This window comes from Dryobates pubescens, chromosome 19 (assembly GCF_014839835.1).
Source record: "Dryobates pubescens isolate bDryPub1 chromosome 19, bDryPub1.pri, whole genome shotgun sequence".
NCBI lineage: Eukaryota > Metazoa > Chordata > Aves > Piciformes > Picidae > Dryobates > Dryobates pubescens.
The window spans coordinates 517,458-538,083 of record NC_071630.1 but is presented as its reverse complement, the minus strand read 5'-3'; the positions used below and the strand labels follow the sequence as shown (position 1 = coordinate 538,083).

At 50.4% G+C, this 20,626-nt stretch overlaps 1 pseudogene; it reads left to right on the top strand.

The window, feature by feature from the left end:
• The window catches only part of LOC128898180 (gastrula zinc finger protein XlCGF26.1-like), a 138,450-nt pseudogene that overhangs the window by 97,918 nt on the left and 19,906 nt on the right, over positions 1 to 20,626 (top strand).

The window sequence follows — 20,626 nt, the reverse complement described above, 5'->3', positions numbered from 1 at the left end:
GCAGTCCAACATCGATCACAATAACTGTTATGATAATCTGAGATCAAAAGCATCAATCAGAAGAATGTACCAAAAAGCCCCATCTGAACTGGGACTGAATATTTTGATTGTTGTGTGATTGGAGAAAATGTTCATACAGATTTCTGTGTCACCTCAGCAGCTTGCCATAATTTTAATCAGTTAAAGGGGAAGTCAAAATTAATTTTAACCCAACATGCATTCTCATTTTAGGTTAAAACCAACAACAACAACAAAAAGGGGGTGGTGGAATTTAGGTATGTGTGGAGTGAGAAAAGTTCAGTTCTCCCCCCCCCACCAAATCCACAGCTAACTCAGTAAGAGAAGCAAAATGGAAGGGCTTTATTTACAAGCAGAATGAACTGCAATGACCATATACTCAGCATGCAGTATTTACAGTATGTACAAAAATATACAGCAAAGAACGTAACACAGAAAAACTGCCCCCCTTAATAGAGGAGGGTCCCCCCAAAACCCCTTTCCCCCTTCCTCCCTTTTTTCCCAAAAAGGGTTAGAGAGAAAAGTAATTATTAAGGGAAATTCTGTTAGGTCAAAGCGTATGCTAAGGGAAGAAAATAATTAGTTTCTTATCTCATTAATCCAAGGTCAGCACCAAGCACAGAAGAAAGAAAAACAGCTGTCCAGACTGAGACTGAAACAGACTCAGACTGACTGCACAGAGCAAAGCCTTAAAGTTGCATTCCTACTGATCTACCAATGAAATTCAGTTAGAATTATCTTGGCTTTCCTTTTTACACCCAAACATTCAGCCAGAGTGTTCAGTAACTGTCTCTTCTGAAAGGCATAGCCTAAAACTGTCACAGGGAGGCAGGTGGCAAAGGCTTTGTGGCGTCCCTGCTGAGAGGGGATCCTCAGCACTGCCCTGAAGATCTGCACATAGGACACCACCATGAACACAAAACAGACAAAACTGAGCAGACACCAACTGGCTTAAGGCCCAGGGCAAAGCTCCTGGGAGCAAGCATCTTGTAGCTGTTGTCTCTGCCAGGCCATCTGCCACTGCAGAAGGGCTTGGATCCACCACCTCTCCAGGCAGGTGCTGTCTGCCTTGAGACTACCCTGTGCCAGCCCTTCATCAGGCCAGAGAGGCCCAGCTGCCTCCAGCTTGGCACACAGCTCCTGTGCTGTGGGCCCTAAGCCCGTCATGAGAGAATTTCTCTGCACTTCTCCACTTTCTCCACCCTCTTTTAGAAATGGGAACCTCACCATCTGATGAGGCTTCCATTATGACTCCCATGCCCCCCTCCCAGGGACACTGCCCAGCTGGTCACATCACAGCCTGTCCAGAGGCATGAGGTGGTTCTGCCCCAGTGCACCTGAAGGATGGCCAAGGGCTCAGGTCCAGCCAACATGGATTTAGGAAGGGCAGGTCCTGCCTCTCCAACCTGATCTCCTTCTATGATCAGGTGACCCGTCTGGTGGATGTGGGGAGGCCTGTGGATGTAGTCTATCTGGACTTCAGCAAGGCCTTTGACACCGTCCCCCACAGTAAACTGCTGGCTAAGCTGTCAGCTCATGGTTTGGACCACAACACTCTGTGCTGGGTTAGGAACTGGCTGGAGGGCTGAGCCCAGAGAGTGGTGGTGAATGGTGCCACATCCGGCTGGCGGCCAGTCACCAGTGGCGTCCCCCAGGGATCAGTGCTGGGCCCCATCCTCTTTAACATCTTCATTGATGATCCGGATGAGGGGGTTGAGTCAGTCATCAGCAAGTTTGCAGATGACACCAAGTTGGGAACAGATGTTAGTCAGTTATAGGGTAGAAAGGCTCTGCAGAGGGACCTCAACCGACTGGACAGATGGGCAGAGTCCAACAGGATGGCATTCAGCAAGTCCAAGTGCCAGGTGCTGCACTTTGGCCACGGCAACCCCATGCAGAGCTACAGGCTGGGGTCAGAGTGGCTGGAGAGCTCCCAAACAGAGAGGGACCTGGGGGTGCTGATTGACACCTGCCTAAACATGAGCCAGCAGTGTGCCCAGGTGGCCAAGAGGGCCAATGGCATCCTGGCCTGCATTAGGAATAGTGTGGCCAGCAGGAGCAGGGAGGTCATTGTGCCCCTGTACTCTGCATTGGTTAGGCCACACCTTGAGTACTGTGTCCAGTTCTGGGCCCCTCAGTTTAGGAAGGACATCGAGACACTTGAACATGTCCAGAGAAGGGCAACAAGGCTGGGGAGAGGCCTTGAGCACAGCCCTGTGAGGAGAGGCTGAGGGAGCTGGGATTGTTTAGCCTGGAGAAGAGAAGGATCAGAGGTGACCTCATTGCCCTCTACAACTACCTGAAAGGTGGTTGTAGACAGGAGGGGGTTGGTCTCTTCTCCCAGGCAACCAGCACCAGAACAAGGGGACACAGTCTCAAGCTGTGCCAGGGGAGGTTTAGACTCGAGGTGAGGAAAATGTTCTTCACTGGGCGAGTCATTCGTCATTGGAATGTGCTGCCCAGGGAGGTGGTGAAGTTGCCATCCCTGGAGGTGTTCAAGGGGAGATTGGATGTGGAACTTGGTGCCATGGTCTAGTTGTGAGGTCTGTTGGAACAGGTTGGACTTGATGATCCTTGGGGTCTCTTCCAACCTTAGTTACTGTGATACTGTGTGATACTGTGACTTCACAGAAAAACTGGCCCAGGGCATTGCCGTGGCAGAGGGGCAGGGAAAATGTATTGGCTGTGTGCAGCACAGCATAGAGAACCCCACAGGCCCAGGCAGCTGCTGCCAGATGGAGACAAACTCTGCTGCCCAGGAGGGTCTCATAGTGCAGGTGTCTGCAGATGGCAACATAACGATCGTAGGACATGGTGGTGAGGAGAAAATACTCTGCTGAAATGAAAAATAAAAGCATAAATACTTGTGCAACACATCCTGCATAGGAGATGTCCCTGGTGTCCCTGAGGGAATTGTCCATGGATTTTGGCACAGTGGTGGAGATGGTACCCAGGTCAGTGAGGGCAAGGTTGAGGAGGAAGAAGTACATGGGGGTGTGGAGGTGGCGGATCCAGGCTATGGTGGTGATGATGAGGCCATTGCCCAGCAGGGCAGCCAGGTAGGTGGCCAGGAAGAGCCAGAAGTGCAGGAGCTGCAGCTGCCTTGTGCTTGTGAATGACATCAGGAGGAAGAGGGTGATGGAGCTGCTGTTGTCCATCTGCTGCCCTTTGTGCACAGTGCAGTAGCCAAAAGGCAAAGGCAGTCACAAGTCAATGGAGCACAACCAAAGCCATTTCTCAGCCCCTGATACAGAGACTGAAGTTCTCTTTTTGAGGACACCTCCCTCCAGCTCTGGACTCTTTTGTGCTGGCTGAGCATGCAGGGCAGAGCAGAGACTCCTCCTGCTTCCTGCTGCTGAGTCAGTCCTGCTCTGCAGCAGGGAAATGGTGGAGGCAGCAGCAAGCTCTGGTGTCCACTTTCAGATGAAAGAGTCCCAAAGCAGAAAGGCTTCTCAGCATCTCCCAGTGCTAAGGAGAGAGGGTAGAAAAAGGCAGTTCCTGAATGGTTTAGGCTTTTGTACTTGTTGTAGTTTGAGCTGGGTGCCCCCCTGGTGCATTCACTTCCTGTGTCCAGAAGTCCAGCCCAGAGGGATGGACACAGGAAATTGTGTATTTCCTACCATAATTCTTTGCACCACTATAAGATCCAGTGCGGAGTCTGGCACTTCCTCTTTCCTTCCCTCTCCGAGACTTGGTAACTGGGGGAGAGATCTCCCGGCCATGGGCCTGACTGGGCCCAAGGCCACAGGGGGATGGGCAGTCTCAGGCCTGGCCAGCTGAGACTAGCCCAGCAGAGGGAGGGGGAAGAAGGAGCCCTGCGGGTTTTGCATGCACCCTCAGGTGGGGATGGGATCTTTCTTTGTCACTGCGCTTTGGGTTTTCTGTAACATTCACTGCTTTCTATTTAAACTTTCATCACTTTTGCAATCCGTTTGCCTGAGTCGTTATTTCTGCCTGTGGTGGGGAGGGGATCTGCCCCAACCCATTACAGTACTCCAGCTGCCCACATCTCACCCCCAGAGTGGTCATGGCTGTCACAAGTTCTCACACACAGCTTTTCTGCTGCCCTCAGGGGGAACAGAGAGAGCAGAACCCTACAAGGCAAGAGGCTGCCTGTGGCTCAGAGCAGAGTGAGGGGAGCTGCTCTGGCCCTGCTCCTACTTCCCCACTTCTCTGGGCTTGTACCCTGCTGAGCTGGAGGTGATCACACTCCCCTATCCCCCTGAAAAGCCACCAGACACTGATGAGAGCAGAGGGATCCACCACAGACCACTCAGTGTCTCAGCCTCTCTCAAGGCCTCAGCACCACACTTGCAGCCCAGCACACTCAGGGCTCATTGCAACACCCAATGGCATTTCCTCTCCTGTGGCAGCTCTGCTTCTGCTGCAGCTCTGGCTGCAGAGGAGGTGCTTCACACCTTGAAGCCCACGACCCTGAGGCCAGAGGCTTTTCTGGGGAGGAAGAGGAGGCCAAGGACCTTGCTCAGAGGAAGGGTCTGTCCTGGAGGAGATCAGATGGAGATGTCTGAATGCTCCCTCCCAAAACATTGTTGGGTTCAGTTTCCTCCCCTGATCAGATCCCTGCTGCCTGGAGGTTGTCAGCCTGGCAGGAGTGTGCTGGGTGATGGATTTGCCCTGCTCACAGAGCCCAGCCCAGCCCCTCTGCACTCACCTACAGAAACCTGCCTGTTTGCAGGGCACTGGCTGGAGGCATCCGGAGGAGTCCAGCCAGGCTGCTGCTGGTGCTGTCCACAGGCAGAGGCTGAAGACTCTTTAGGAGGCTCCCAGCAGACCTCCTGACCACTCTAAGATACACCTCCCCAGTTTCAAGGACTTGTTCCAACTTGAATGGTCCTTTGCTTCCTCTCTTTCACTCCCCACTTTCCCTTGTCCTCAGAATACGAAACTGCAAACACAGACTCAGGGACTCTTCTCTCTTTAGAGCAGACCTTGCTTGGACCTTGTCCTTCAAACATCCCGTTGGAAGTTCCCTGGTGCTGAGCTGCAGCTGTGAGCAGCCCTGACCCACACAGCAGCCTCTCCAGAGCAGAAGGACCCTGCCCTATGCTGCCCTGCTCTGCACTGCCAGGGGTGGCTCCTGACACCCACAGCTTCTGCCCACAGCCAGCATCAGCTGTGGCTGTACCAGCTTTAGGAGATGCCTCCCAGAACTGCATCTGCACTGCCATGCACCCACAGCCTCACCATGTGTGGTAGGTTGAGAGAGGGCTTAGCTCTCCCTCCTCCACAGAGTAAGAAACCACAGCTAACTCAGTCGAAGAGCAAAAGCTATATATTTACAAGCATATATGGAAAGCAGGTTATATATAACACAATATATACAGGTATTTACAATATATACACAGAAATACACAGCAGAGACAAATAACACAACAAAAATCCCTCCCTCAGGGAGGGATCCCCTCTTTGGAACCCCCTCTCTCCCCCCCTTACCTCCCTTTTTCCCCAAAAAGGGGTTAGAGAGAGAGAAAGGCAAGTTACTAAGGAAAAGAGTTGTTAGCAAGCTTCAAAAGCCCATGCAGGATTAGTGTTTGCTTATCTGAAGGCCAAGTCCAGCAGTTCGCAGAAGAAGCAGGCAGGGAGAACAGGCTGAAACACCAAACTCCCCCAACTCCCAAACCGAACTGAACTGAGGGAAAAAAAAAATTTTCCAACCGCTTCACAATCTAAAGCTGAATTTTTGTTTATCAACCAATGAAATTCGTTTAGAATATCAGAATGTTTTGGTTCTAGTACCAAAAACATTAGCCAGTGTGTTCCAGCAGTGTTTGTTCTTAAAGGCACAGCCTCAAACGACCACAGTCCACCCCTTTCTAAACAATTTCATTGGCTGTTCGTACTGTCCATCCAATCCAGAACAATATTTACAGTTCGTAAGTTAAGTTCATCGTCCATTCCGGCTATACTCAGATGTAGATGATTCAGAAGTCCAAGAAAATCCAAAATCAAGAAAATGGAAAACAGTTTGTCTCTCCGCAGACGAAGCGAAGAAAAAGGGAAACAGGGACTCAGGGACTCTCAGTTGACTCAGGGCTCTCAGGGTTCTCAGGGTTCGTGCACCGTAGATTCCTCAGGGACTCTTTCCTTTGGACGCGCTGTAGCTGTACAACATTCTGAAATTAAACTCTCTCAGCTAAAGTTAAATCTCTTTGTGGAATACACTGAATTTCACCATTCTCTTGCATTACCCAATAAGTGTGACCCGGACCTTCTGCTGAAACCACCCCTCGGACAGGTTTAGCCTCTCCTGAGGGCGAAAATACCCAAACAGTTTTACCTAACAGATTCTTTTCCCTAACAACAGGAACTCTATCACCTTCTACTTTCTGTAGCAGATCAGAATGTGCAGGTCCAGCTCGGTTCACTGAACCTCTACTGTTCACCAGCCAGGTTGCTTGTGCTAAATGTTTCTCCCAGTTTTTCAAAGATCCACCTCCCATGGCTTTGAGAGTGGTCTTCAACAAACCGTTGTAGCGTTCAATCTTCCCTGCAGCTGGTGCATAGTAAGGAATATGGAAAATCCACTCAATACCGTGCTCTTTTGCCCAGCTCTTTACAAGGTTGTTCTTGAAGTGAGTTCCGTTGTCTGACTCAATCCTCTCTGGAGTTCCGTGTCTCCACAGGATCTGTCTCTCCAGACCGAGAATGGTGATGCGGGCAGTTGCATGTGGGACTGCGTAAGTTTCCAGCCATCCAGTGTTTGCCTCTACCATAGTAAGCACGTACTGCTTACCAGAACGAGAACGTGGTAGAGTGATGTAGTCAATCTGCCAAGCTTCACCATACCTGTATTTGGACCATCTGTCACCATACCACAAGGGCTTAATTCTCTTTGCCTGCTTAATAGCAGCACAAATGTCACAGTCATGGATGACTTGTGTGATGGCATCCATGGAAATGTCTATGGATCTGTCACGAGCCCATTGGTATGTTGCATCTCTGCCTTGATGTCCTGACGAATCGTGAGCCCACCGAGCTAAGAATATCTCACCTCGGTGTTTCCAGTCGAGATCAAGTTCAGAGTCCTTGTCTACTTGAGAAACTCTTGCAGCTAGATCTGCCTGATGGTTGTGCTGCTGTTCCTCAGTAGCTTTGCTCTTGGGAATGTGAGCATCAATGTGTCTCACTTTCACTGGAATTCTCTCGATTCGATCAGCAATGTCTTGCCACAGTTCAGCTGCCCAGATGGGTTTTCCTTTCCTCTGCCAGCCATTCTTTTTCCAGTTCTTTAGCCAACCCCATAGAGCATTGGCTACCATCCATGAGTCGGTGTAGAGATAAAGCTTTGGCCATCTCTCACGTTCAGCCACGTCGAGAGCTAGCTGGACAGCTTTTACCTCTGCAAACTGACTGGATTCTCCTTCTCCATCCTTCGCCTCTGCAACTCGGCGTGTTGGACTCCACACGGCAGACTTCCACCTTCGCTTGTTCCCGACGAGACGACAGGAACCGTCTGTGAACAAAGCATACTTCTTCTCATCATCTGAAAGGTCATTGTAAGGAGGAGCTTCCTCAGCACGAGTTACTCTCTCCTCTGGAGGTTTAGCACAGTTGTTATCTTCAGGCCAACTTGAGATCACCTCCACCAGACCAGGTCTTTCAAGATTTCCCATTCGAGCTCTCTGTGTTATCAGGGCCATCCACTTAGACCAGGTGGAATCTGTGGCATGATGTGGTGTGGAACCTTTGCCTTTGAACATCCAATTCAAAACTGGCAATCTGGGAGCTAAGAGAAGTTGTGACTCAGTTCCAATTACTTCAGAAGCTGCTTTCACTCCTTCATAGGCAGCTAGAATCTCTTTCTCTGTTGGAGTGTAATTAGCCTCTGAACCTCTGTAACCTCGACTCCAGAAACCAAGAGGTCGTCCACGTGTCTCACCTGGAGCTTTTTGCCACAAGCACCAGGTTGGACCATTGTCACCTGCAGCCGTGTACAAAATGTTCTTAATGTCTGGACCATCTCGCACAGGTCCCAGACCCACTGCTTGGACTACTTCTTGCTTTATCTGGTCAAAGGCTGCTTGTTGTTCAGGTCCCCAGTGGAAACTGTTCCTCTTTCGAGTCACATCATACAGAGGTTTCACAATCTGACTGTATCCAGGAATGTGTAGTCTCCAAAATCCCACTATCCCCAAGAAACGTAGAGTTTCTTGCTTGTTCGTGGGATTTGCCATGGTAGAGACTCTATTTACCACATCCACTGGAATGTGTCGGCGTCCATCCTGCCACTGCACTCCCAGAAACTGGATCTCTGTGGTAGGACCTTTCACTTTGTCTCTCTTGATGGCAAAACCTGCATTCAGGAGAATGTCCATGATTTTGTTACCTTTCTCGAAGACTTCCTCAGCAGTTTTACCCCAGACGATGATATCATCGATGAACTGGATGTGTTCTGGAGCACCACCTTCCTCCAGAGCATCAGTGGATTACTGCATGACAGATGCTGGAGCTGTGGATCCAGCCCATTGGCAGTCTGTTGAAAGTGTACTGGATTCCTCTCCAGGTGAAAGCAAACTGAGGCCTGCATTCCTCTGCTATGGGAATAGAGAAGAAGGCATTAGCAATGTCTATGGTAGCATACCATTTGGCCTCTTTGGATTCCAGCTCATACTGGAGTTCCATCATGTCTGGTACTGCTGCACTCATAGGCGGAGTTACTTCATTCAGGGCTCGGTAGTCCACTGTCAGACGCCAGTCTCCATTCGGCTTTCGCACAGGCCACACTGGACTGTTGAAAGGTGAATGAGTTTTGCTGATGACTTTCTGACTCTCCAACTGACGAATCAGATTCTGAATGGGCAACAAAGAGTCACGGTTGGTTCTGTATTGTCTGTGATGCACAGTCCGAGAAGCAACCGGCAACTTAATGTCCTGAATCTTGTGTTGTCCCACAACTGCAGATTCATCAGAAAGCTCAGGTCTAGCAGACAGCTTCAGTTTTTGTCCGTCAATTTCTACAGAAGCTACTCCAAAAGCCCATTTGTAACCTTTAGGGTCTTTGAAACGCCCTTCTCTCAGAAAATCAATTCCCAAAATACAAGGTGCATCAGGTCCGGTCACAACTGTATGCTTTTTCCATTGTTTACCAGTTAAGCTTATATTAACCTCCACTTTACTTAACTCTTGAGATCCACCAGTGACTCCCAGAATAGTTATGGACTCTGATCCCTGATAATTTGATGGCAATATGGTGCACTGAGCTCCTGTGTCAACCAAGGCCCTGTACTTCTGAAAGTGTGAAGTGCCAGGCCACTGGATGTACACATCCCAATAGATTCTGTTATCTCTATTACCCCTCTCCTCCCCCTGGCGGGAGGCAGGGCACCCCTAGTTATGGGGAACATGTCCACAGGTGCAATGAGCACACTGTGCAGTGTTAGAACTGGAGCCACTGTTGGAGCTACTAGAGTTGTCCTGGGGAACTGTAGAAGTAACAGCTACCCTTCTGGTATTGCTACCTCGGGTTCTGCCACTTTGCAGTTCTCTCAGTCTCCTGAAAAGATTAGAAGTTGGTTGACCATCCCACCTGTTCATGTTCTCACCAAACTGATCACGCAGGGTAATCCAAATAGTCCTACGTGACTGCCTTGGTGGTCTGTTTTGGTTTGATCTGTTTTGGAATGACCTCCTTGGAGGATGTCTATTCCTCACAGATGAAACCTGTACCCACCTGGAGGAAGAATCGGAATCATCTCTTTGTGCCAATTGGGAGATGGTGTTTTTAAATTCATCCTTCAGCTCTTTCATGCAATTCTCCAGTTTTCCAGACAGAGTTTCAATGGCTGAAACCAAAGAAACACGTGTCATGCTATCATCCAATTGTCTCAATTGATCAGTGAATTGGCCAACCGTAAGAGGAGCTCCACCATAATTTCTTGCTACAATTCTGCTTGCCAGAATGTTTGCATAATTAGGAAGGAGCAAGCTTGATGAGCTTTTTAGCAAGACCATTTCCTACAGGAACATCATCAGGATTCAGAGATTCATGTTCACCATAGAGTACCTCTCTAACAGCAAATTCTCTCAGACGCTTGATTCCCTCATCTATGGTAGTCCAGGGCTTAGGATTCCATGGAAGATCATCTCGGGAAGGGTATCTCATGAGAACCGCCATTAGAAGGCGTATCCACAGATTAACCTTACCGAGAGCCTTGCCTAGATGTCTATCTATTCCATTATCCTTTGAGAGAGTTCCTAGCTGGGCTGCTGACTTGTCTCCAACCATTAGAGCTGGAGCACCTGTATCATAGCATCTACCAAGCCAAGCGAGAACTGGCTCCTTATCTGCTCTGAGATAGTCTTTTCTTACATTTCTAAGCTCCTCCCGGGGTGAAGAGCAGTCGGTTATGTCATCTTGTTGCTCTTCTGCCTCCTCTTCCTCAACTTGTGGTCCAAACAACCTTTCTGTCACTCTCTCAAGGATCCCTTTAAGCTGAGAGGCACCACCACTAGCTGCTGTCCTACCAAGAGATGCATCTCGATCCTCTGATGATCTCAATAACTCAGCTATATTTTTAAGACAGATTTTCTCTTCCTCCCCAGCAGAAGAACCTTGCTGTGCATCCCCGTCAGCTCCTGAATCAGCTTTAGTCTTACCCTTCCTTGTTGTTAAAACTGCTACTTGCTTTACTGGAGCTGTGTTTGGGTTTCCAGCTGCCTTATTATCAGAAGCTGATAAGCTTTGAGACAGATTAGTTGCTTTGGAGGACGCTTCCGCTCCTGCCATGGAAGAAGGAGGAAATGACTTTGCCTCGTTAATGGTGGCTGCCTGGGACACAGGAGCCGCCATGTTTGGGGCTACTGTAGCCCCTGGCTGCTTGCCAGAATCATCACCATTGCTATTCAGAGCTGCCTTGCCGATTGACTTTTTAGCTTTATCTTTAACTGACACAGATTCTCCATTATCATCCTCACTGGATGTTCCTGAAACAGAGCTAGGGTGGCGTTTTCGTCTCTTGTACCTCCGTTCTAATAACAAAACATGCCTTATAAACTTTTCTCTCCCGGTACAGTGTCACTAGCAAATACACATTACTTATCACCAGCAGCAGGACTACACACATCAAGAAAATCAGCTTTGGATCCCAGCCATCACTTAAAATTACCCTTTCACCGAGCGGAATCTTAAACTCTTTTATCTCAATAGGGAGTGTGCTAGATGTAACATTCCTGTACTTTTTAACATAAAAGAATTCCAGGCACTGATCATACAGAAGCCGAATCTTGTACTTAAACCACAAATATAATTTTTGCATTATATATTTACCTATCTTATCGATAATCATACCCAGGCAATACTTGTAGATCAATACACCAAAGACCGAGAAGAACAGACGCTCAAAAAGCCAAAACACCTTCATGTTTGCTCGTTCGACTTAAGCAAGCAATAAATCAAACTAATTTGTCAGCAAGCCCCGAGTTGGGCAGCCAATAAATGTGGTAGGTTGAGAGAGGGCTTAGCTCTCCCTCCTCCACAGAGTAAGAAACCACAGCTAACTCAGTCGAAGAGCAAAAGCTATATATTTACAAGCATATATGGAAAGCAGGTTATATATAACACAATATATACAGGTATTTACAATATATACACAGAAATACACAGCAAAGACAAATAACACAACAAAAATCCCTCCCTCAGGGAGGGATCCCCTCTTTGGAACCCCCTCTCTCCCCCCCTTACCTCCCTTTTTCCCCAAAAAGGGGTTAGAGAGAGAGAAAGGCAAGTTACTAAGGAAAAGAGTTGTTAGCAAGCTTCAAAAGCCCATGCAGGATTAGTGTTTGCTTATCTGAAGGCCAAGTCCAGCAGTTCGCAGAAGAAGCAGGCAGGGAGAACAGGCTGAAACACCAAACTCCCCCAACTCCCAAACCGAACTGAACTGAGGAAAAAAAAAATTTTCCAACCGCTTCACAATCTAAAGCTGAATTTTTGTTTATCAACCAATGAAATTCGTTTAGAATATCAGAATGTTTTGGTTCTAGTACCAAAAACATTAGCCAGTGTGTTCCAGCAGTGTTTGTTCTTAAAGGCACAGCCTCAAACGACCACACCATGTCTGTGACTGCAGTGACTTCTCCTCCAGTGAGCTCTCAGTCACCCTCCAAGTCCTGGCCACTTCTAAGCTCTCTCTGCCTTCCTCCTCTCTCTGAGATCCTCTGGCAGAGTCCTCAGCCCTGCTGTGCTGTGCAGAGGAGCTGCTCCTGGCCAGAGCTGTCTCTGCAGCTCTGCCTGCTTGCCAGCAGCACCTTCCAGACCAGGAGCCTGGCCTGGCTCAGCACAACAGAACCAGCCCAGGTATTTTAAAGGAGCCCTCTGGTGGCTTTGCTGCCAAGTCCATGAATCTCAGAGACTGAGAAGATGATGAAACCTCTCCAGAAGTCAAAGTTGGATTCAAACTCTGAAGTTTCTTCTACTCTTAATGGGTCCCAGTGAATCATACTGGGAAACGGTCCCCAGGGGCTGGTTAGAGCAGGAAACAATGGATGCAAGGGAAGCATCACTGGAGGCACTGAAGCATCTCCAGGCTGTGGTGAGAGCAGAGAACTGAGGCAGTGCTGACAGGTCAGGACAAGCAGCTCAAGGTAGCTCTGCTGCTGAGGAAACCTGGAGGGGTTTCATTGATGCAAAAGGCCAAGTCGTGAGCCCCAGCCCCTGGCAAGGCAGAGCCTGTCCCTGATTCACCCTGTGAAATAATTTTTATCAGATGCTTTGTGCAATAAAAACCTCTACAATTAGCTGCAGAAACTTTGGCAAGAATTAGAGGTTCAGCAGTATTTAATGAGCCCCATGGAGTATTTGGGGCTGATTACATCATCCTCAGGTACTGCCAGGAGACTCTGCCAAGGTACTGCCAAGAAGCCTCTCAACAAGTCCAAGGCGGAAGCAAACTCCAAAGTACCTTGAAGCACTGATTGGCCTCACTGAGGTTTGTTACTGACAAAGGCTCCCCAGGGACTCGTTAGAGCAGCTTGTTAGAGGCCAGGATTGCAGAGAGACAAAGGCAAAGTACAGGGCAGAAAAACTTGCCTTTGGTCTAAGAAGCAGAAAGGCCAAGCCCTGACCACTGCCCTTGGAATACAAGAACCTCAAAGCCTCAAAGCAAAGTTTCTCCTCACAGGCCTTGGTGGCAGATGCAGCTGCCAGAGCCAAGGGGACAAAGACCTTGGTCCTGTTGGGCCTCTCATCCTTGCCAGAGCCCTTGGCTATTTCCCTTCAGGCTGCTGACACCAATCTTGCTTCCCCAGCCAGCTCTCCCCCTGCCATTTCCATCCCTTCGCTGAGCTGTCTCAGCTCTCCCTGCCATTTCCTGACACCTCTGGATGGCCTCATGCATAGCAGATCTGCCCTTTCAGGGACATTTCTTCAGCCACTCTGAACCTTCCAAGATGCACTCTGTGGAGATTTTAGTCTCTTCCCACTTCCCAGAAGAGCTCCATCCTCTCTGAAACCACCCTTCAGCCATGTGCACACTGCTCTGTCAGTGCCCTGAGCCTCCACTGACCAGGCTGAAGCAGCCAGGTCCCTCAGCCTCTCCACAGAGATGTCAACCCCCATCCTGGCAGATCTCCTCTGTTGCCTCACCAGTTCCTCCCTTCTCCATCACACTGCAGAACCCCACACCTAGACACCAAGCATCCAGATGTGGCCACAGCAGTGCTGAGTATGGGGGAGGACAACCTCTGTGTCTGGATGGCCACACTCCTCCTGACACAGCCCAGCTGCAGTTGGCCTTCTTCACTCTTTGCAGGGTTTGCTCCAACCCAGGGCATATGGAATACCTCCTCCCAGATGCTGTGGTACTTTTCTGACTTGGGATGGGACACACCAGAACCTCCAGCTCCAAACAACAGGCAGACAGTTTGTACTGGAATGGGGCCCAGTCTGTTAGGGAGTGGGTAAAGGGATATAGATTGTACTGGGAGGAGATACAGAGGAGGGGTTGGAGGGATTCAAGTGGTGTAGCCTTTAATGAGAGTGGCCCAAACTTGTACTGGGAAGGAGTCCTGTTATGGTTGTTATTTGTATTTAATAATTGGCTGCACCAGGGGAAGTTTAGGCTGGAGGTAAGGAGAAAGTTCATCCCAGAAGGAGGAATTGACCTTTGGGATGTGCTGCCCAGGGAGGTGGTAGAGTCATCATCCCTGGAGGTGTTTAAAAAAGATTGGATGTGTCACTTGGAGCCATGGTTTAGGTGTAAAGGAGTGTTGGGTGGCAGGGTGGACTTGATGATCTCTGAGGTCTTTTCCAACCTGGGTGATTCTGTGTTTCTGTGTTTAGAAGGTGAAGGGAAAAGTTTGAACACAGCTGGTGACCACACCAATGTCTGGTGATAAACTCAAGAGATTCCAAAACATGTAGTGAAAGGTGAGGAGAACATCTCCTGCCCAGCTGATGGAATGAGAAACTCAAGAGTCTCCCAAAAGCAAAAGAAAGAAGGGAAAAGAACCTCAGTAAAACCTTGCTCAGTATTGCTCTATGAAATGCAGACAGGCCTTAGGCCTGGTCATTGAAATGGGAGCTTAGGAGAATACAGAGGCTTAGGGCCTGCTCTTGAAGGTGACATTTGTCCCAGCTCTTCCCAGAGAGGTCCTTGCTCTCCCCTGTTCTGCTCCCTGAAGCAGACCAGCACTCACACATGCCCTGCACTCTAACAGCCACGCAAACAAAGGGGAACAAGCTCAGGGTTATTGCTCCAACCAACTTCTTGAGACTGAAGCCCAAGGCAGGAATCCACAACCATAGCCAGGCCCACAGCTCTGAGAAGCCCCAGGTGGTGTCTTCCTTTTGCACTTCATGCAGAATCTGCTTGGTTCCCATAGCTCACTGATCACAGAATGGGCTAGGCTGGAAGGGACCTCCAAAGGTTTTCTTGTCCAACCTTCCCAGGGACATCCTCAACTAGATCAGGTTGCCCAGAGCCCTGTCACCTTGAATATCTCCAGGGATGGGACCCCAACCCCCTCCCTGGGCAACCTGTTCCAGTGTTTCACTACCCTCATGGTGCAGAACTTGTGCTGGCTTCTCCTTCCTGCACAATCCTGCTTTGTTCCCATCTCTCACCCATGTCTATGGATGTCCTTCCTCTCTGATCCATGGAAACAAAACAACTTGTGGTCAGTGCTGGGCCCACTCCTCCTTCTGAGGCAAAGACCATGCCTGGAGCCATTCCCTCCTCAGCAACTATTTCTGCAACCTGTTTCACTCCTCCCTGGGAAGCTGATCCTGCACCTGCAGTCCTCTTGCAGAGGACTGGAAGAGCAGAGATCTTCACCATGGCCTTTTCTGCTTCACTTTCTCCTGAGCAAGGCAGAAAGCATCAGGCCAAGCTGTGCCAAGCAGAGGCCCTTTCCTTTGCAGCATTGTTTCATTTGTGACATTTCACATCTCCTTGGACCCAACATTGAGTCTCTCACTGATCAGCCACAGTTGTATTTGGGAGCACTGCCCCAGGGGCACAGATTCCTGACCAGCTGAGGGGTAATCTTTCTCTGCCTTTACTGCCACATCTCCAAGGCTTTCCCTTTCCTCCTGGTGCTGCCCACCCTGTGTGTTTGTTCCTTATTATGGGATGGTGAGAGCCTGGATGGATGCACAGCCTGAGTGTTTTTCCCACAGAAGTGCCTTGACTTCAGGCACTCAATGTTTGCTAATCAGTTAGGTTGCATCACTGGACACTTTTGGAACATCTCTTTTTTGGATCAGGAGCCTCTTCCATCCCCATCCTGTGCTTCTAGTTCTGGATTATCCTTAAGGGAAGTGTTCATCCACAAGCTCAACAGGAGCCACCAGTGTGCACTTGCAGCCCAGAGAGCCAATTGTATCCTGGGCTGCAGCAAGAGAAGTGTGGCCAGCAGGGCCAGGGAGGTGATTCTCCCACTCTGCTCCACCCTGGTGAGACCACACCTGGAGCACTGTGTCCCGTTCTGGAGCATCTGTTGCAAGAAGGACCTGGAGGTGCTGGAAGGTGTCCAGAGAAGGGCCACAAGTATGAGCAGAGGGCTGGAGCTGCTCTGCTATGAGGACAGACTGAGGGAGTTGGGGCTGTTCAATCTGGAGAAGAGAAGGCTCCAAGGAGTCCTTCTTGTGGCCTTCCAGTATCTGAAGGAGGCTACAAGAAAGCTGGGGAGGAACTTTTTAGGGGGTTGGGTAAGGATAGGACTTACTCCATGGGGGAATGGAGCAAACCTAGAAGTGTTGAGATTCAGATTGGATGTTAAGAAGAAATTCTTCCCCATGAGGGTGGAGAGATACTGGCACAGGTTGCCCAGGGAGATGGTGGGCGTCTCATCCCTGGAGGTTTTTAAGGCCAGGCTGGATGTGACTCTGAGCAACCTGCTCTGGTGTGAGGTGTCCCTGCCCATGGCAGGGGGGTTGGAACTGGATGATCCTTGAGGTCCCTTCCAACCCTGACAATTCTGTGATTCTCAGCATGTCCAAGAGGTATTATCAGCTATTGGAATTCCAGTGAATGCCCTCCTCCCCTCCAGCCCTTCCTTAGGCTTCTCAGGGCAGTTGGTGCACCCCCAGCAGTTGCTCTCATCAGCTCCCTGTGTTGTGTTCTGTGTCAATCCAGAATGGACATTTGCTTCCAAGGGCTTTCTTTCTAGATGCAGGTGATGAGATTTTCAGTTCCCTTTCTCCTTCCCTTCAGTATCCTGTTCCTTCTCCTGCACTAGTGCCTGCTGGGACAGGACCCATGGGATTAAGAGGAACCCACTGGCAATTCCTGGGGAGCCTCAGATTCACTGGAGGTGATCTGCACCATGCAATGTCCAGAGCAATGTGAACCCTACAGCACACAAGGGTACAAATAACTAGAGAGCAGCCCCATGGAGGACCTGGGAGTTCTGGTGGGCAGCAAGTTCTGCATGGGACAGCAATGTGCCCTGGTGGCCAAGAAGGCCAATGGGATGCTGGGGTGCATTTGGAAGAGTGTGGCCAGCAGATCTAGGGAGGTTCTCCTCCCCCTCTACTCTGCCCTGGTGAGGCCCCACCTGGAATATTGCATCCAGCTCTGGGCTCCCAGTTCAAGAGTGACAGGGATCTGCTGCAGAGGCTGTAAGGATGCTGAAGGGACTGATGAGGACCTGCACTGGATTCTATGGTCCTGTTCTGGCAGGGGGACTCAGAGATCTCCAGAGGTCACTCCCAACCCCTAACATCCTGTCACCTGTGACCCTGTGAACTGTCACAGGGCTCTGAATCCAAAGGAGATCCCAGTAGGAAATACCAAGGCTCCAGCTACAAATCATGAAGTCTGTCTGAGCTTCATCTTCAAGGATCCTTCTGAAGTCACCTTCCACTGCCCCCTTGGGCTCTTCTGGGCTCTCAGCTAATGCATCCATCTGGCAAGTCCAGCTGCCTTCAAAGCAGTGTAAGTTGTTCACAGAAGCTGAGAGGCTCTTTCCATTTTGCTTAGAGGGGCTCCTGATTGTCATGGGTTGAGTTGACTCTGCTGCTGTTATCCAGACCATGCTGCAGCCATGCCAGCCTCAGAAATGAAAGTGCTGGCTGGAGCAAAGGATGATGGGGCTTGAAGTTCAGGTTGCAGCATGGGAGGCTCCCTGTTCTGGTTGCTGCTTCTGGGTTCTGGGATGTTTTGGGTGTTGGCTGCTCTGCTGGGATGGCAGTGCGACAGGGAGGGATAGGGGAGCAGCTCCCTGCTTTGGGCTTTTGCCTTGCTTGCTGCTGCTTGCTGCTGCTTTCCACTGTGCCTTTTCTCCACACAGGCTGAGGTCATTGTACTTTTGTGTTCTGATGATCTGATTTGCTCAGGAAAATCTTCCCTCATTTGTTTCTGTATCAACACAAAGAGGTTTTGTGTGGTGTTCTTTTCCCCTCAATTCTGTGTTGGGGGAGGCAGAGAGCTTAGGCTGCTGGTTCAGCTGAACCCATTACATTCCTTTTCTGGAGCCCAATGTGGGGTAGGAAAGCAGCTGCCTTAATGAGGTCAGATTTGGCAGAAGACAAAAGGATTGTGGTAACAAAAAGAGAAGAAGAGGATTGAATTAAGGCTTGAGGCTTGTCAACAGAGTTTGACAGACGTTTTCTTACCTGTGGTGTGTTCACTTTGTTGATGGATTTGCTTTCAGGGGGCTGATGAGCTGCAGTCCTGTTTGTGGTGCTGATGGTGCTGTTAGCTTAGGGCAATGACTCGGAGCTGTGCTGTCCACTGCTGGGCAGCTTGCTCTGGTTTCATCCAGAGCAATACAGGACACTCCCAAGGACACCACTGTGAGATCTGCCCAGATGCTGGATGCTGAGGAGTGGCAGGGGGTGGGGGGAGGGAAGGGGCAAATTCTTAGACTGGTGGTCACCTCTGGTGCTTTGGAATTTCAGCCCTGAGCAAGTGCAAAATCCTCCCCAGCAGGGGAAAGGTTTGGGCAAAGTCTGTTGTCAGCCTGGGAGTTCCTGAGAGACAGAAATCACTGCAATGTGCTTGGGCCTGGCCCATGCCTCTTGAGCCCTTCTTGTCTCTGTGCAGAGGGCTCAGGGGCAAGAGAAGGTGTCTGGACCTACAGACAGTGCCCCAGGCATGGCAGCTGTGTCAGAGAAGCAGGCTGTGCCAGGATCAGCTGCCCCTCGTAGTGAATTGTGCTTATGACCAGGATCATGCCCCAGATATTACCAAAACATGCTACTGTGTGTGTGACTCAAACCCCCTGTGTCCCCCTTCCCTTCTGGAGTCAGTGGGGGGGGGACCTTGGTGCCACTGAGTCCAGGTAAACAACCTGCCTGGGCATGTTTGCACCCCTGTGGCAAACAAGGCCCAGGCTACATGTTTGTTTGCCCTGTTTAGGGCGTGTGCTTGTGCTTATTTGGTAAAGTATCAGCTCCTTGGTTAATTATTGTGTCAGCAGGGGATGCTCACTGGAGCAGCATTCTTTGGGGCAGATGGGAAACTGGAGCTGTTTGGTACACAAGTGCCCCCCACGCCGGTGTCGGTGCCTATGCCTGTGTGCGTCTCTGTGCCGCTCCGCTCCGCCTCGCCCGGGCCTTGAAGCAGCGCTGCAGAAGGCCTCGCCGCACACTGCCACTGCTGCCCGGCTGGGGGCGGTGCTGAGGAGCGTGGGGGCAACTGCCGCGTGAGCCATCACCGCGGGAGGGAACCATGGCGGCCCCTGCGCACCGCCGGTCCTGAAGCGCCGCAGCCCCCGGAGCGGGGAACCTCTGCCGGGGGCTGCGCTGCGTGGAGCGAGCGGCAAAAGCCTCTGAAGCTTCCCCTGGGAGGCTCCAGGACCTTTGTGCTCTGGGAGAAGCAGCAACCCCGCGGCACAGCCAGGCGGTCGGTGCCGGTCTCTATTTCCTGATCAGGGCACAGCCGTGCCGCGCTGTCAGGGCTCTAAACACAGCACCAGGGAAAGATTTCATGATGTTCCCAGCTCGTGAGGAAGCCAAACCTTTGCTTTAGAGAATTTTGGTTCAGGGAGTGCTGAAACTGTCCTGGGTTGAGGGTTTGCCAGGCACCGACCAACCCCTCCCCCACTGCTGTTCCAATCAGTTTCCATTCTAAATCCTAGAACTCATTTGGGTCGTCTGAAGTGCCCAGGCACAAACGTTCTGTAGAGGTGGTTCCACCAACCCAATCCTGCTGCCTGTGAATGGAAACTGAATCCCCTGCTGCAGAGTTTGGATATCAATAGACTGCCAATATATCCATTCATTGGTCTCCTTGCTGCTCATTCCTGAGGGCACATCTACAACACTCCTGTAGGGACAAAGAAGCCTACAAGGAAAGCAGCTGATCCTGCAAAGGACCAGGAGGGATCAGAGTCCCCATGGGAACAAGAGAAAGAGCCTGAGCTGCTGGCTTGGTTCTTATCTCTGGCTTTGGAAGATGACCAAGGACAAACAGTGGATGAAACAAGCAGCAGGCCCCAGCAAGGCAAAGGAAATCTCTGCTCCTCTGTCCAGGCCTGTGTTTCAGCTGTGAGGGAACTGTCCCAGGAGTTCCATCGGCTCCAGAAGAAGCTTTTAGTCCCCACCTGTACAGTCCTGTGTTTCAGCCATGAGGAGCAGCTGCTCCCCTGTCCAAGGGAGAGAATCTGGGAGGCACACACCACAGCACACCCTCTGCTTTACTTGTGTGACCATGGGGAGGACGTGAGGAAGTGGAAGGGAAAACCCAATCTAGACCTGGCTGCTGGAGACTGTGACTTACAGGGGAATTGTCCCCCCAGAGATGCTGCCTCAGTTTTCAGAGGGAAATGGCCTAAGAAGAGCAGGGAATCTGAAACTGCTTCTGGTCCTCCTGAAGGGACTCCCAAAGCATCTTCACAAGATGCAAGGGACCCCAGGCAGAAACAGAGGGGCTCTGCCTCCAACCAGATGGAGGGGAGAGACAAATTGGTTTGTTGGACTGTACAGAACCAATGGCCTGGCAAGTTGAACCCATGAGAGCATAAAGCTTTAGTAGATACAGGTGCCCAGAGAGCTCTGACACCACCAAACCACAAGGGGTGGAACCCATCTGTGTTTCTGGTGTGACAGGAGGATCCCCACACCTGGATGTGTTGGAAGCTGAGTACTGGGATGCAAGCCACAGTTTGCTTTCACTTGGAGGTGTGGAAGGAGTCACTGGACTCAGAT